Below are 6,000 nucleotides of genomic sequence, written 5' to 3'. Positions count from 1 at the left end.
ATATCAAGATGGAAAGTTTGAGCTTGTCACAAGAGCCCTGATTAGTGGCAGTAGCTCTTCTTTCTGCTAGAAGCTCTGCTTTGCTCTCCATTCCCCCCTCAGTTGGATTTTTTTTAAAGAGACTTAGTCTTTTCCCTCCTCTTCTTTTTTTTTTTTCTCCTCTTGCTTTTTTTTTCTTCTTCTTATTTTTGGCAAGAACAAAGATAAAGAATCCTTTGACTCAATAAAGGTTTATCAAGATAATAAATTATACGAGAAACACAATGCAGAAAAAGATCTTTAAACTATTGAGGATGACTATAAAAAACTGGAAGAAGAGCTGCAGAAATTCCCGCAAAAAAAAAAAGAAAAAAAGATACTAAAGCTAAAATGGACTTAATTAAACATAAAACGGGATCAATGGAAAAGGAAGAAATAGTACAAGAAATCAGAAACATTAAACAGAATTATTGTGAGGCCTATAAACTGAGAATTAAAAGGGTTAATCAACTGATAAATGAAGAGGGACAGACTTGTTCTTGGCACTGAGGGTGAGAAAAAGATTATACAAGGTCAATGGTTCTTTTATTTACAATTATTAGAAAGTTTTAAACTAGACAAAAGAATGTATAGTTTTGAACATTTTTAGATTGAGTTGAAATAGAAATTGAAATAGAATTATGTACAAATGATGAACATGTAATTGCTAAAATGTATAAACTTTTACTGAAATTTGAAACAGAAGACCAAGTGAAAGGATGCATGATAAAGTGGGCTAAAAAATTTGGTTCTAATATACAGATGAAACAATGGGAAAATATGTGGCTGAAAGGATTGAAATTTACACTTTGTTATAATCTTAAAGAGAATTTTTATAAAATGGTGAACTGTTGGTATATGTCACCAGAGAAATTGTCTAGAACGTATAAAGGCACTTCAAATTTATGTTGGAAATGTGAATGACAAGAAGGGACTTTTTATCATGTTTGGTGGACGTGTAAAAAAGCTAGAAAATTCTGGATTCAAATACATACACTGATTCAAAGGATTTTAAAGATTAATATACAACTGAGAGCACAGGACTTTGTGGGGATTGATGGACAAACAGTTGGGAAAAAAGTTATGGAACTTTGTACGTGATAATTGCAGCAAGACTGTTGTATGCACAAAGATGGAAAGTTTCGGCACTACCCACAATGGAGGAATGATTTGTGAAGATGATGGAATTTGCTGAGATGGCTAAATTGACTTCTTTGATCAGAAAAAAGAGAATATCTATGTTTATTGCTGACTGGAAACCCCTATAGACTTTTTGTGTGAAACAGAAAAAAATGAATTTGTGATTTATGGTTTTGATGATTAGACAGGATAGATTGTAGAAAGAAGAGTTATGTTGTAACAATAGAGTAAGAGGTAAATTTATAATTGTACTGATAACTGCTATAAAGAAGATCAGAAGCTACTTCTTTGTATCTTTTTTCTTTTTTTTTTATTTCTTGCACTTTTAGCTTTCTCTTTCATTTCTTTTTCTTTTTCTTAATTTATATTAGTTTGTATTAGTTTTTATCTTCATTTTTTAAAAAATCTTTAATAAAAATTATGTGTGTGTGTGTATGAGATTAACTGAGGAAATGGGGAAAAATCTAGTGAATCTAAATGTAAGACAGGCACATTAAAAATAGCAAGGGTACCTTTCCTCTTTTCTCCCCTATATTCACGTGTAACCACTGGGGAGGGCAGCCATCCCCAGATCAGCTAAACTTCAACTCCCAGAATTTCCATCCTTCTGAAAGGATTCCAGAGCAGCTTACAATATAACAAAAAGCCAGCAATTTCTGCTCTCAGGCTTATAATCTAGAAAAATATGACACAAAAGGAATGAATGATGGGGGTTGAGAATGAAAACTCAAGCATCAATGGTTAATGTTTCATAATTTCTTTTTTTAATTAATTTTAAGCTAAACTAAGAGTAGAAAAATATAGATGCACATGGCCATATTAAAATATACCTTTAAAACTAATGGTAATAAAAAGAGACTAGCTGTGTGAGGCTTGGGTAACACTAGCGTCTCCAGAACAGACAGTGGGGTCCTCCATATAGCAGGTATAGCAACACTGAGGGAAAATGGCAGTTTAAAAATTAAATGCTTTTTAATTCTAGAGACTGAAAGACAATTCACATTGGGGGAGGCTGTTGGAGATCTCTATCATTACAGTTCCCGCATCAGCATCATAAAAAAAAAAATCTGGTGAAAATGGAGAAGAGGAAATTTGAAATACGCTTACGGAATGCTATGTCCAGCTGTCCCAGGTTTTTTATTGGACATGGAATGTTTAGATACTAACTTTAACCATGTGTCCTTGTCTTAGACCACAAGAGAAGGTTCTTAATAGCTCTGCTGTTGCGTCTGGCTTTGCTTTATGTTCTTATATAGCATGAATAGCCTCCCTTTTCCTGTAGTCTGCTGGTTTCAGTTGACTGCCATTTCTACAGTTTAAGTTCGGTTTAGCACAACAGCTGCGTGGCAAGCAACAGAGCCTAGTCCACGGAAGAGAGATGTTGTTGCTTAACATCATAAGGGATGCCCTATTCCCTTCGCAGTGAATGTTATTACAGGAAAAACACTCAAGCATCACAATAACCACTGAAGCATTTTGATGGGAACCAGAGACTCCAGGCGGTTCCCTTTTTCCCCTCTTTCTTTTCATTCTCTCTTTTTTTTTCAGTTCTATCTGCTCCAGCACACTTTATTGCTTATGCTTGCCTGGTTGTCTAATCATCAAACCAGGAGGCAATTGTTAATTAATCTGATTACAAACAAGCCAGGACAGTATTTGCTCTCTATTTCATGTGCACAATGATAGCCCTCCATCATGCTACACTGTTCTCATCTCAGCCATTCAGCAGGAAGCAACTGACAGCAAAGCGTATAAAAATAAATGTAAGTCCCATTGTGAATGGGTAATCTGGATTCACTGAGGCTCTGGGCTCACTTCCATTTATCTAAGTTAGAGAAGAATAATTTTTATTGCATTATAAAAAAAAAAGGCAACTGCTGCCCGAGCCATTCATGTCTTTTCATATTTATTTGGGAGCTTGCAATTCAGGGATTTATGTCTTTTTTGTTTAGTTTTGTTGTTTGTTTTTGCCTGGAAGAACGTAAAATGTTGAAGGGCGCAAGAGATATTGTTAAACTCTATTATTCTTTTAAAGACGAGACTGTGATAATGTTTGAACAAAAAGTGTTCTGCAGATTTCAGTGCTGAAGCTCTTCTAAGACTAATTTCAAAATCACCAGTGTTTATTGATGGGGACAAGCATCACAGGAACCTTTCTGCCTGTATCTCAGAGAGAAGGTTAGATTGAACCTTTCACTGGCCAGACATTTTTGTTAATTAGGTGAGGGAGTGACATATACAGGCACCTCCAAGTTCGCATAAGCAAGGAAAAATAATTCTGCTCCAGTGCAATATGTCATGGCACGATGCAGGAGAGTTGTCTTTCATTTCTAACAGTATTAACTAAGGATATGAAGGATTTACGAAATGTTCTACTGAAACTGGGGGGATTTAGTTGGTAGAAAAATAAAGGGAAAACAGAATATGTAATAATGCTAAAAGAAGAAGGGAAAACTGCTCCTTTTGCTGTATCTCAAAAATAAGGCAGGTGGGGAGGTGGTTTCTACTGTCAAGAAAGTCAAGGTCTCAAGAAGCAAGGAAGGGGACTCCTGACTTTTCACTGCCACCTCCCAAGCAGAGATTCTCCCCCACCCCATCTCCCACCACAGCAATTCCTGCCCTTACTTCCACCCTTGCTGGAGAGCAGTGTTGTTGCCCCGAGGTCAATTCTCACAAACTCCTTAAAAGCAAGATACACAAAAACCACCCCCAAGCGAAACATTCCTGCCCCCCCCCCCGTGACAGCATATAACTTCTTTGCCACTTGTACCCCTTAACATGTTTCTAAATTGTGGCTTCTGAAAAGGAGCCCATCCAGGAATTTTTCTCTTTGCTAGGATGGGTCTGCAAAAGCTGTTAGCTAGTTTTTGGCATGTGGATCTTACAGTTTCTTTCTGGGCAAAACAAAAAAACTTGAGGGGGCAGTTTGAGATTCATAACAACTGATTTCAACCATCAAGCCCAGTTTTATGGCCATTTCCTGGCATTATGTGAACCTCCTAAGGTTACTAAATTGCCACACTTAACATCTCTTAATGGTAGCCATGCTGGCTGAGGATGCTGAGAGTTGTAGTTGAGCAATCAGGGCAACCCATATTTCCTCCCCCTAGTGTACTGCTTCTCTTCCAGTATAGAAATCAGTCCTTCCATCTAGTAATCTTAGACCCTAGATCTAGTGGTTTTGTAAGAGCCTCTTCACTCTGCCATTTTATTGCTTTTACTTTTAAGCCCACTTCTAACGTTTCTCTTCTCTCTCCCCTTCCTCCATCCCATGTTATAACCACTTCTGTGCTCAAGGTGTAGTAGGACAAATCCAAAACTACAGGAGTAAAAGGGAGTCTGATTATGCTCCCCAGTGCTCACACTGGAGTAGTATTTGGGTTTAGAAAAAACAACTCAAAGTAAAATGGGAATCTGTAATCCATATTTTTTCCCTGGACACTCGAAGTGAAAGTTGGACACTGAAGACGCAGGATAGAAAGAGTGTTGATGCTTTTGAACTTTGGTGTTGGAGAAGACTCCTGATAGTACCTTGGATAGCCAAGAAAACAAACAGATCATCGAACAAATCAGCCCAGAGCTATCATAGTTCAGAAGTCTCATACCTCAGACACATTATGCAAAGACCTAGCTCTCTGGAGAAGTCTATAATGCTGGGAGATGTGAAAGAAAAGAGAAGAGGACAACCAACAGCAAAGTGGATGGACTCAGCTACAGTGGAGATAGGTGCACCGTGGGAACAAGGATCAAGTGGAGAACAGATTCTCCTGGAGAAAATAAATCTATGTGGTCGCTAAGAGTTGACGCTGACTTGATGGCACATAAGCAAGTAAGAAAGCAAGCTGTAATTTATAGATTTATCTGAAATCTATCATTTATTGGCCACCTGACCAACTAACATATTAACATATTAACATGTAAGGCCAGATTAGAGAGTCCATTTGTTATTCCCTCATCTCACACACTCTGTTATTTGGGGACCTCTTGGATTTTGACACTCAGGAGCAAATCCTAGCTGCACAGGAAGTGATGGCATAGCCCTGCAAAGACTGATTGTAGGTAGATCCTTATTGGACAGCCACTCCTCGGGTACCTACCTGTAGAGAGTAAGGAAGGTGACCTTGACAGAAATATGTAGGAACCGTTACCTAGTCAAGGGGGCTGAAGCATTCTTTAAGATCTGGGAAACAAGATAATATTCAGAAGTGGCTTAGGTAATGCCTCCCTGATTTCTTCCCTTCCCTGATTCCTGGGGGGGGAGGTACAGCACAATCAGACTTGCAAGATTGTGTTATTACAGCCTATCTCAATAAAGTGTAATTCTATTTTACTTGTGGAGTTGATTTTCTGGTCTAGTCTACCTAGTGGGGTTGACATCGCCTCTATACTTACAGGTAATGGCTATTCATTGTCAACATGAGCTATACCTAGGAACTGATTGTAAAAAGTGGATGCAAAAGCTGTTTCCACACTAGTGAAGGTAGAGAAGGTCACCAAACGCACGATACAAGAGATCCATGAGCAAATTACATCAGATGTCTGAACATCTCAAAGTTGTTTATTTGTTTTACATCAGAATCCCTCACCCCCTTTCACTGGATTGGAACTGCAATATTGAAGGTGCTTTTTTAACACACAAGGCAGCATATGCTGTTTTCTTGCTCTAAATCAAGGATTTTCAAACTCAAACTTTTTCAGGCGGCAGATCTTATTTGAAACAAAACCCAAAAACTCTTGATCAAGACGCAAAAGAATCAGCCATAAACACAAGCATCAAGGGGGGAGGGAGCTTCTGAATGTCAGCTAACAAGCCCTGGCTTTTTCTCTGTACCTTGGAACAAT

This window comes from Python bivittatus, unplaced genomic scaffold, assembly GCF_059951505.1.
Source record: "Python bivittatus isolate LINGU-HERP-01145 unplaced genomic scaffold, Pbiv_v1 ctg000850_np1212, whole genome shotgun sequence".
Classification (NCBI taxonomy): Eukaryota; Metazoa; Chordata; class Lepidosauria; order Squamata; family Pythonidae; genus Python; species Python bivittatus.
The sequence above is the reverse complement of the archived record's forward strand: the minus strand, read 5'-3'. Positions refer to the sequence as shown.